Source organism: Tamandua tetradactyla, chromosome 6 (assembly GCF_023851605.1).
Source record: "Tamandua tetradactyla isolate mTamTet1 chromosome 6, mTamTet1.pri, whole genome shotgun sequence".
Lineage (NCBI taxonomy): Eukaryota > Metazoa > Chordata > Mammalia > Pilosa > Myrmecophagidae > Tamandua > Tamandua tetradactyla.
Genome location: NC_135332.1, coordinates 21,669,427 through 21,682,021, shown reverse-complemented (window position 1 = coordinate 21,682,021; position 12,595 = coordinate 21,669,427). Strand labels below are relative to the sequence as shown.

Here is a 12,595-nt window from a genome sequence, read left to right as displayed (position 1 = left end):
CTGTCACGTACAAGGGAAATCCAATAAGACTATGTGTAGATTTCTCAGCAGAAACCATGGAAGCTAGAAGACAGTGGGACGATATATTTAAATTACTAAAAGAGAAAAACTGCCAACCAAGACTTCTATATCCAGCAAAATTGTCCTTCAAAAATGAAGGAGAAATTAAAACATTTATAGACAAAAAGTCACTGAGAGAATTTGTGATCAAGAGACCAGCTCTGCAAGAAATACTAAAGGGAGCACTAGAGTCAGATATGAAAAGACAGAAGAGAGAGGTATGGAGTAAAGTGTAGAAAGAAGGAAAATCAGATATGATATATATAATACAAAAGCCAAAATGGTAGAGGAAAATATTATCCAAACAGTAATAACACTAAAAGTTAATGGACTGAATTTCCCAATCAAAAGACATAGAATGGCAGAATGGATTACGACCCAGCAATACCACTGCTAGGTATCTACTCAAAGGACTTAAGGGCAAAGACACAGACGGACATTTGCACACCAGTGTTTACAGCAGCATTATCTATAATTGCAAAGAGATGGAAACAGCCAAAATGTCCATCAACAGACGAGTGACTAAACAAACTGTGGCGTATACCTACGATGGAATATTATGCAGCTTTAAGACAGACTAAACTTATAAGCATGTAATAACATGGATGGACCTAGAGAACATTATGCTGAGTGAGTCTAGCCAAAAACTAAAGGACAAATACTGTATGGTCCCACTGATGTGAACCAACATTCGAAAATCAGCTTGGAATATATCATTGGTAACAGAGACCAGCAGGAATTAGAAACAGGGTAAGATAATGGGTATTTGGAGCTGAAGGGATACAGACTGTGCAACAGGACTAGATACAAAAACTCAAAAATGGATAGCACAATAATACCTAAGTGTAATGTAACTATGTTGGAACACTGAATGAAGCTGCACCTGAAATATAGTTTTTTGTTTGTTTGTTTGTTTGTATCTTTTGTTTTTGTTTATTTTCTTTTTCCTTTTTATATATATATATATTTTTTATTAGTATTATTATTTTAATTCTCTATATTAACATTCTATATCTTTTTCTGCTGTTTTGCTAGTTCTTTTCCTAAATCGATGCAAATGTACTAAGAAATGATGATCATACATCTATGTGATGACACTAAGAATTACTGAGTGCATGTGTAGAATGGAATGTTTTCTAAATGTTGTGTTAATTTCTTTTCTTTTTTTTTGATTAATAAAAAAAATTAAAAAAAAAAAAAGATTCACCAGACATTTTACCTGGGAAAAAAAAAAAAAGAATATCCCGTTTCCTTAAATAAACAAAATACATTTTACTAAAAAAAAAAAAAAAAAAAGAAGGAGAAATTAAGAAATTTATTCCTAGATAAACAAAATCTGAGTTTATGGCTAGGACACCTCCCTACAAGATATGCTAAAGGGTTTCTTTCAGGCTAAATTGAAGGACAGAGGATAGTAACTCGAATCCACAAGAAGAAATAAAGGGCACCAGTAAAGGTAACTATATAAATATGAAAGACGAATGAATATATATTTTGTATATACCTCCTTTTCCCCTCCTCCTATCAGGTTTAAAAGATAACTGCATAAAGCAGCAATGATCCTGCTTTATTATTATCTATACTGATGCGCTCACAATGTATTTTGTGGACGATAACAGTATAAAGAAGGGAGGCAGAGTGGATCTATACAGGAGCCAAGTTTTTATACTACTGAAATTAAGTTGGTATTCACCCAAATGTGAATGTTATACATTAAAATGTTAAAGATAATTCTCAGGGCAACCACTAAGAGAATAACTAAAATAACATAAATAATTAGGGAACTAAAATAGTATACTAGAAACTATTTTATACAAAAAAAGAAGGTAGCCAGGGAGAAATAGAGGAAGACATAAGGTAAATGGATAAAGAATAGCAAAATGGCAGATGTAAATCCTACTTTATCAGTAAATACATTAGCTATAAATGTATTAAACTTTCCAATTAAAAGGTAGAAATTGGCAGAATGGATTTTAAAACTACCAATCCTACTATATACTGTCTACAAAAGATTCACTTTAGCTCCAAAGACACAAATAGATTGAAATTAAAAGGATGGAAAAAGATATACAATGTGAGTAGTAACAAAAAGGGAGCAAGAGTAGCTACACTAATAATAGAAAAAATAGACTTTAATACAAAAATCGTTTCAAGAGGACAAAGGTGGACATTTTATAATAACAAGAGGATCAATCCATCAAGAAGATAAAATAATTATATATGCATTTAACAACAGAGCCCCAAAATCTATGAAGCAAAAACTGACAAAACTGAAAGGAGAAAAGGACAGTGCAACAATAATAGCTATATTCCATTTTTAATAATGGATGGAACAACTAGACAGAAGATCAACAGAAGTGATAGATTATAAGGGAATACTGTGAACAATCGTATGCCAATAAATAAGATAACCTAGATGTAATTGACATATACCTAGAAATACAAACTACTGAAACTGACTCAAGAAGAACTAGAAAATCTGAATAGGTTTTTTTTTTTGGCATTAAAGCCTTTAGGATCATCACTGGGATCTGCAAGTAAGCTCCTCCACCTCTGCATTTCCCCACTGCCCACTCCACCCCACCCCCCACCCCCAGCGATTAAGAATATATAGTCAAAACAATTTAGCAAAGTTTGTTATCCCTCCCCCACTCTTACCTCAGTTCCCCAACCCTCCACACACTTTCTTAACAGCTCATCTATGGCCTTGCACCCATCAGTTTTATGTCTCTTCTCAACTAGACAGCTCTTTCTCACCTGACTAGTTGACTCACTAGTATTGCTAGGGAATCAAAATATGAGACCATTCTATTTTGTTCTATTTTCTCCTATCTTTAGAGCATTTTTTTCCTTCACCAAGGTTTTACCTGGGCAAAGAAAAGAAAGAGTGGGGACTGACTCAACAGCTCAAGTTTGAAGGAATTTGCAGTATCTTTTTTCCACAAACCAAATGATACTAATGGTTTTAGAATCACAATGAACATTGCACTAAAGATCACATCCATTTCTGATTCAATCTCCTTGTTTTATAGATAAACTAAGGTGCAGTAGAATTGAAGAATATGTTTAGGGTCCCACAGCTAGCTAATGAATTTATAGGTCCCATCTTTATGGGAATAAAATGTGGCAACTTAGCTTTAAGGCCTGCCCCAGAGCCAAAGTTTAAGAAATGTTGTTCCCAATTATTTTGTAAAGTATATATTGGAAGAGGAGAGCATAAATTTTTTTTTCATAAGCCTTTTGCTTAGAACAATGGGACAGACTAAAGGTAGCTCACAAAATAAGGGAACATTGCTTACCTGTCATTTTTTTTCCTCCAAATTCTTCTATACAGGTCCAGACAGATGGGCTACGTTTCCTTTCTATTAACTGAGGAGACAGAGAAGAGTTGAGGACTGAAATATGTCATCACTATTCTGAGTGTACTGAAATCCTAACAGCTTCAGCTGAAAAAAATGTCCAAAGCAGGCAATGAAAATAAATTTTAAATAGGACAAACTCTAAAACTATCCATGCTAGAATCACAAGAGAGGCAGGGAAAACTGGTTCCTTAGAGAAGGTAGCCAAAGAAATAAGCAGAATGAGCCAGATCCTATTCCAGGATGTTTGAAAGTACTTGGGGTTGGAGCAACCCCTTTCCTTTACTCATCCACATAGGTCCGGGAGTCACAAGAACATGACCCCCCGTGAGAAACTCCTCAACACAAGACCTCTAACAGAATCACATCAACTCCTTCTCAGGGGCAAAGTCTAAAGAATCTGAAATGGTGAGCCTTTATTTAATTCAAATTTCTGAGAATAACCTTGAAAAAGACTCTCTGGTTAGGTTATAAAAAGAAGTGAGAACAGTGGAAGAAGGAAGGGCCCCGGAGTCAGGCAGACCTGGGTTTGAATTCTCGCTCTGCTACTTTCTGCTGAAGTGATTTGAGTATTGAACATCTCTGAGCCTTATACCACTTACCTCACCAGGTAGTTAGAGAACTACATGAAAGAGCATGTGCAAAGCACAGCACGGGGATGGGCACAGAGAAGATGCTCAGCAGTAATGAAGTCATATGTACACTGACCAGTAAGCAGAGATCTTGGAAGTGCCCAGAGATGCCATGGCCAGGCACTCCAGGAGCATGAGATGCTTATAGAGAAATGGAGCTGTCTGCCCTCAAGGCCCTATTTAAGTAACAAATCGACTTCAAGATACAATGAACAAAAAACAAAATTGTTGTCATTCAGCTATTAGAAGAGAATGCAGAGGTGCAGAGAACATTACATGCAAAACTCTTAAATGGCTGTGCTCCTTATTAATAATGGTGTGAACTCAAACAAGTTACCCAAGGTCTCTGAGTTTCAATTTCCTCATCTGCAAATCGAGACACTGACATCCTTAACATGAGAGTCGTTGAGAAAATGAAAGTACGGGAAGTACAGTATGAGCTAACAAGTTTGGGCACTTCCTATGTGCCAAGCACTATTAAAAGAGCTTTATGCACACTATCTTACTTCGTATGATAAGTACTTAGTATAGTGCCTGGAATAAAATAAGTACTTAACAAATACAAGTTTAAAGAAATGTTATAAGGTAGAGGAATAACTACCAAGCTTCAGAGAGAAGAGACGTTACCTTTTATACAGGTGGGAAGAATAAGATGCAGTTGGGAGAAGAGAAGTATAATACTTTCTGGGTATGATAATCTTAACACTTCTGAAATACTACAGGTTCAACAGCCATTCTAAATCACTCCAAAGGACAGACTCGCGTTATTTTCATCTTTAATGTTATGCCTTTCTGAATCTGAGAAGCTGCCAGGATTCCAGTACAAACCAAACAGTGATGACAACACCCTGATATGTATAATCTTTTGTGCATCTACAGTCATCTAAAGCTAGTAGCCCTGGGGGTGTTAGGGCATCTCTGTGTACGCAGCTCTGTGTCTTCACAGGGTGGCCACACCTCCCACACTGATATCCTCAACAGTGGGGGAAATAATTCAATAGGGATATGGCTTGGCTTTCTCATTTATTCTAAGTGCATATATTCTTGGCACTATGTTGATATACCACAGGCAAGCCAGCCCATGAATGTGTTATATCTGAATAAGGTATATAGCCTTTGTACATTGTACAGTCCTTCCGTTTTTAAATCATGGAGCTTGTATTTTTAGAATCAATAAGCTGACTAAAAGAAAACTTTTAAAAAATAAGCCACCAGTCTGGACCTGTGTAGGAGAATGTAGGAGAAGCACTTTAAAGTCAGGAAAAAAAAGCATACTTAACATTTAGGATAATCAACCACTGCTGATTCTCCATAGTGTATTTCATTCCTGATTTCATCTGAAACAGGTATGATTATTACTACCATTCAGAGAATGGTATTTTACTAATAAGCTCTTGGCATATTTTTGAAGTGGATTTCAGATGCAAGAAAGACTGACTCTTACCACCTTTGTAACTCATTCAATCGGTGTTTGTCAATAAAGCTTATGCTTCGTTCAAGACATTTACTTGGTTACAATTACCTGGGATCCGGGGGTGAATTCAGGTTTTATGGGGCCTGCAGCTTATATCTTACATAATTTGGGAAATACTCTCTAAGAAAAAAAGTGTAGAATTATGAATACAAAAATTGCTAGGGCCCCTCCCAGGACCTTGGAAGGGGCCTATGCCAGTGAGGGGCCCTGAACCCTGAAGCGTAAACTTCATTCAGTTCATGATAAATCCATCTCAGCTGGGACCTTTTTTTAATAACATTTTTATTAATTAAAAAAAATTAACAAACAAAACATTAAGATATCATTCCATTCTACATATAAACCAGTAATTCTTAATATCATCACAGTTGCATATTCATCATTTCTTAGAACATTTGCATTGATTTAGAAAAAGAAAAAGACAACAGAAAAAGAAATAAAATGATAACAGAGAAAAAAAAGATTATATATACCATACCCCTTACCCCTCGCTTTCATTTACCACCAGCATTTCAAACTAAATTTATTTTAACATTTGTTCCCCCCTATTATTTATTTTTATTCCATATGTTCTACTCTTCTGTTGATACAGTAGCTAAAAGGAGCATCAGACACAAGGTTTTCACATTCACAGAGTCTCATTGTGAAAGCTATATCATTGTTCAATCATCATCAAGAAACATGGTTACTGGAACACAGTTCTACATTTTCAGGCAGTTCCCTCCAGCCTCTCCACTACATCTTGAACAACAAGGTGATATCTACTTAATGCATAAGAATAACCTCCAGGATAACCTCTCAACTCCGTTTGGAATCTCTCAGCCATTGACACTTAGTCTCATTTCACTCTTCCCCCTTTGGCCGAGAAGGTTCTCTCAATCCCTTGATGTTAATTCGCAGCTCATTCTCGGGTTTTTCTCAGTCCCATGATGCTGAGTCTCAGCTCATTCCAGGATTTCTGTCCCACGTTGCCAGGAAGGTCCACACCCCTGGGAGTCATGTCCCACACAGAGAGGGGGAGGGTGGTGAGACTGCTCGTCACGTTGGCTGGAGAGAGAGGCCACATCTGAGCAACAAAAGAGGCTCTCTTGGGGGTGACTCTTAGGCCTAAATTTTAAGTAGACTTGACCTATCCTTTGTGGGGTTAAGTTTCATGTGAACAAACCCCAAGACTGGGGGCTCAGCCTGTAGCTTTGGTTGTCCACACTGCTTGTGAGAATATCAAGAATTCAACTTGGGGAAGTTGAATTTCTCCCCACTCTCACCATTCCCCAAAGGGGGCTTGCAAATACTTTTGCAGTCACTGATCAAATCACTCTGGGATTCATCGGGGCATCACTCTGGACAAACCAACAAAATCTCATGTCCTACCTGAGATTCCAAGTACTTATGACATTCAACCATACTATCTACATGAGTTATATTAGGAAATGCTCTAGTCAAAATATAAATTTTGTAACAAATAAGCATTTCTTGCTTTAGTCTCACACATAAGGTGACATTTTAAAGTATTAATTATCATCTATTTTCAGCACCCTGCAATAATGACATTCCTTTGTTCTTCCTCATGCAAAAACATTTTTAAAATTTTTACATTGTACATTTCACTATTATTATACACTCCAGGCATTCCTAGATTATACCATCTCAATCTTTAACATCTATCTGTCTTTCTGATTTCATTTATGTCCCCAGCTCTCCTCCCTCTATCATTCTCACATGCAGCTTCATTCAGTGTTTTAACATAATTACATTACAGTTAGGGAGTATTGTGCTGTCCTTTTCTGAGTTTTTGTATCCAGTCTTGTTGCACAGTCTGTATCCCTTCAGCTCCAATTACCCAATATCTTACCCTATTTCTATCTCCTGGTGGTCTCTGTTACCAATGAAATATTCCAAGTTTATTCACTAATGTCAGTTCATATCAGTGAGACCATACAGTATTTGTCCTTTAGTTTTCGGCTAGTCTCACTCAGCATACTGTTCTCAAGGTCCATCCATGTTGTTACATACTTCATAAGTTTATTCTGTCTTAAAGCTGCATAATATTCCATTGTATGTATATACCACAGTTTGTTTAGCCAGTCGTCTGTTGATGGACATTTTGGCTGTTGCCATCTCTTTGCAATTATAAATTAGGCTGCTATAAATATTGGTGTGCAAGTGTCCGTTTGTGTCTTTGCCCTTAAGTCCTCTGAGTAGATACCTAGCAATGGTATTGCTGGGTCATATGGCAATTCTATATTCAGCTTTTTGAGGAACCGCCAAACTGCCTTCCACAGCGGTTACACCATTTGACATTTCCACCAACAGTGATAAGTGTGCCTCTTTCTCCACATCCTCTCCAGCACTTGTCATTTTCTGTTTTGTTGATAATGGCCATTCTGGTGGGTGTGAGATGATATCTCATTGTGGTTTTGATTTGCATTTCTCTAATGGCCAGGGACGTTGAGCATCTCTTCATGTGCCTTTGGCCATTTGTATTTCCTCTTCTGAGAAGTGACTGTTCAAGTCTTTTTCCCATTTTGTAATTGGATTGGCTGTCTTTTTGTTGTTGAGTCAGCTGGGACCTTTTAACCATCTTTTTACAATTTTTTTTTTAATGCAGGGAAAAATATTGTTTTAACTTATACATAAATACCCCAGCACTGTGTCATATAGGTCATAAAATGACAATTCCAGGGGTGGCATCTTTCTCTTGGCAACTTGCCGGTGGAAGACATGCAGTGAGGCTTATGTCTCACCTATGGAAAATGTTTCCTGAAGCAAATTAGTTTTGTCTGTTTGAAAAATTCAACCAAAAACAAAGAAGGAGCCACACACTTAAGGTATTGTGACTATTGTGCCAATTTTTAAAAGTAAGTATGAATTAGTTTTAGGGGTGTGGCTCTTTTTAAATTACACGATATGAGCATTAATATATTTCCTGCACCAGCTAGCTCTAATTCTTTCATTATTGTTTAGCAAATGCCTTTTTCTGTTGCTGAAGTTGAGCAAAGAAACCTGAGATAGTCAAGTTGGCTTCTCCTCTCTCAACTTTTAGTGTGAATCTTTTCTAACCCACCAACCACTCCTGCCTTTGTCATCCCCCTACCCTGTCACCCTGCTGCACAGATCCTAGCAGGGCTCTTGTATGTTTTCCTATCAACATCCATCTCTTCCTTCCAGTCTGAAAGTTCCTTGGAGATAGTTTCTATCCTATTCCTCTTTGTATCCTCAGTACTTAGTACAGTGTCTGGCACACATTGGTGTGCCAGCAGCACTTATGGAGTAATTTTTAATGAATTGATTACAGTTTTTTCCATAAATTTTCATTAAAATTTATTAAATGATGCAATAACAACAGAATTCTTTATTCACAATAGCATTATTTAACATCAATAAGCAAATAGCATCAATACAGCAATATTAACGTGCATAAATGTATTTTAAATTTCTCAGAATATATCTCCCTTTGTATAAATTGCTCACACTAGAAATACAAACAGCAATGCGGGTGAACAAAGTGATGTTCAATCCATTTTGAAAATAAATTGTAACCTCAAACACTGCAAACTTTCTCCTGAAGAACCATATTGCTTAACTGTACCCTTGCATAATCTTTCATATACACACATCTCAGATGCAACTTCATGAGGAACCATACAAATAAAACTCACAAATGACAAAGGAAAAATATAACAGATAACGTCTGAAGAAATGTATCATCATCACTGCTCAGCAATATAAAGTTTCAGTGATGTTGCAAATACTAAAAAATTGCACACAATTCACTATACAAATATAATACATCAGACAACTATGTAGGACTTAAAAACAGATCTAAGGCATTATATTGGATTTTAGCATTTTGAAGTTCTTACACATAGCTTTTATCTGTAGTAAGAAACTTAAAAAGATTTTAGTCTATAGTGAAATGCCAGGGAGAAATTTTAATTAAAATTAATTAAAATTTCTGAGGCCACTACTGTAATTTTCTTTCGTACAGGGAATGCTTTGTTCTTAGGCAGCATACTACCATACAAATACTAGAAAATTTTAAATTCACACCAACAATTAATGGCTTAAGTTGATTGTGAATTTGTGGATTCTGCAAATGGATCTGTACCACCCAGTTCATGTGTTAAGCCCATATGAACTCCATTTTAAAATATAGAATAAAAATTGCATTATATAAACTACAAAAATTGCTTTTAATTACTACAGGCTATGTGAAATACACACGAGAAGGGGGGAGGAGGTTCTTTAAATCCTTGAGTCAAATAAATTCATTATATTAAAACAGCTCACTTTGCTTTTTAAACTTACCACATTACACGAACACTTAAATGAGTTTCATAACCAAGTTAAGGTATGTATACTTTTCACATTATGTGCTTTTCACATTTATTAATATAAGTAAAACACTGATTATTTTTCTATTAAATAAAAGTACTCAGGATAACAAATTTATTGTGTACAGCATGGGAAATATGGATAATGAAGGAAATTGAATTGGCTTTTGCTTCTATAGTGATCAGTATGATCAGAGGATTCCTTTACTTATTTTCTTCTACTAATTAAATGTAAAGTAAAACCCCATCATCTGATCTGAGCCGTTAAGAAAATTCACAATCTCTTTTGCTTCACAACAGTAATCATCCTGAATTATTCTAAATTACTAATATCACAGATTTGCCAGAATTGGGATTGACATTAAAACATAGAGACATTTTTGGATGGTGTTACAGTGAAAAGTGGCTTAAAACCCGAAAGAAAATAAAGCCAAGTTAAACTCCATTTTTGCTTTGTGCTGTGTGACGTTAAAGTCATTCTAATTTGCAGATTCCTAAAAATCAATTTGAAACAGATTGTGTTAAATTATGTATAACCAAAGCCTCACTATACCAATGAGGTCACAGAGTTCCAGGCCAACAACTACTTCTTTTTTCCTTCACAGTTGGGCAACCCAATGGGTTGTTTGAGAAAAGCAGAGTGGGACATGTGAACTGGTGGCCACCAAGAAGCGCTGTTCCTTGGCCACCTCCCTGTATTGAGATCCCTTTCAAGTGGAAACAAATATCAAAATGAAGATTTCCAGAGAACTTCTTTAATATGGAGTCACACTTTCAGACTATTTATCATTCATCTTCATATTATCTCTCTGTGTATACTTCCATAAGCTGTACATATACAGAGAGACATAAATAGGGGTGGTTTGTATATTCTTCACCCTGCCACAATAAACAATCAGATTTCAAGGAAAAATCTCTCTGATCTTAAAAAGCTTGACTAATGAGATATTATAAAATGTTTTGAATTTTAAAAAAATATTTAATTGACATATATAATCACATACCATGTAATCATTCAAAGTGTACAATAAAAAATGCATTGATTAATTTTAGACATCAAAAACACATCATTCTAATATTTATTTGGTGCAAAATTTACATTTTCTGTAGCATGCCATTTTTTTTTTTTTTTTATGCATGGGCAGGCCCTGGGAATTGAACCCGAGTCTCCGGCACAGTAAGTGGGAACTCTGCCACTGAGCCGCCGTTGCCCACTCTGTAGCACACTATTTAATTCAACTTGTATGCTCAGTTTATTTGAACGCCATAATTACATAGAACCTTGAAAAGGGTGTGAGATCTTGTTGACTTGTACAGGTTAGTGTGATACCCTGATACATTCATTGTAATTTGGGCAGAGAATAAAAATCTATTTGGAAAGCCCCCTTGAGGGACTTGGGGAAAATGTGGAAATAATAAACTTCCCCATCTGGGGAATTTCAGATATTCTCACAAGCATCGGAGACTACCAATTTAAAAGGCCAAGCCTTCGATCTTGTGACTTGCCCTTATGAAATTTATTCCAGCAAAGGAGAAGCTAAACCTACTTATAACTAGGCACAAGAATCACCCCCAGAGAACCCCTTTTGTTGCTCAGATGTGGCCTTTCTCTCAAAGCCAACCTGGTAGGTAAACTCATGGCCCTGCCCCCTATGTGGGACATGACTCCCAGGGGTGTAAATCTCCCTGGCAACTTGGGACATGACTCCTGAGGAGCCTGGACCCAGCATTGTCAGATTGAGAAAGGCTTCTTGACCAAAAGGGGGAAGAGAAATGAAACAAAATAAAGTTTCAGTGGCAGAGAGATTTCAAGCAAAGGTCGAGAGGTTATTCTGGAGGTTATTTTTATGTATTATTTATATCCCTTTTTAGTTTTTAGTGGAGTAGAATAGTTAGAAGGAAATATCTGAAGCTGCTGAACTGTATTCCAGTAGCCTTCATTCTTGAAGATGATTGTTTAACTATACAGCTTTTACAGTTTAACCATGTGACTGAAAACCTTGTGGCTGATATTCCCTTTATCCAGTGTATGGACAGACGAGCAAAAAATAAGAACAAAAAATAAATAAATAATAGGGGGTAGATAACGGTCATGGAATGTTTTGGATGCTTTTTTTCATTTTTATTCTTATGTATTTTTTTGGAGTAACGAAAATGTTCAAAAATTGATTGTGGGGGGTGCAAGGGTAGTTCAGTGGACGAATTCGTGCCTGCCATGTGGGAGACCTGGGTTCGATTCCTGGCCCATGCACTACCCACCGCCCCCCAAATCAATAAATGGTGCTGTAGTAACGGGATACTCACATGGAAAAACAAATGAAATGTGACCCCCCCCCAATACAGCATACAAAAAAAAATGATACTGCGAACCACTGATTTTACACTTTGGATGATTATATGGTATGTGAATATATCTCAATAAAATTCCCCCCCAAAACTGCATCCTTCTGAAAATTCAGATAAGAAAGTTTGTGTAGTAGGGGTTGGGGAGAAATAGCTCAAAAAAAGGTAATCAGTTTCTTGGTATTGCAGTTATCTAAAACTGATGCCAGTTAATAAAAGATTATTCCCCTACCAGAGTGGGCAAGAAAAACAACCATAAGTGGCTTGCTTAGTAATATGCAGTCTTTCGAAGGTTCATGAAGAAAGACTATAAACAAAAAAAAACAAGAATTGGTTTCTATAGTGGTAGCATATCATATAGATTAGATAATGAGTTATGAGCAGAATCACAAG

At 36.4% G+C, this 12,595-nt stretch overlaps 1 protein-coding gene across 1 annotated transcript in view; it reads right to left on the bottom strand.

Annotated features, from left to right (window-relative positions):
• The window catches only part of LOC143687258 (uncharacterized), a 100,266-nt gene that overhangs the window by 60,948 nt on the left and 26,723 nt on the right, over positions 1 to 12,595 (bottom strand). The gene's annotated exons all lie outside the window — the stretch shown is intronic.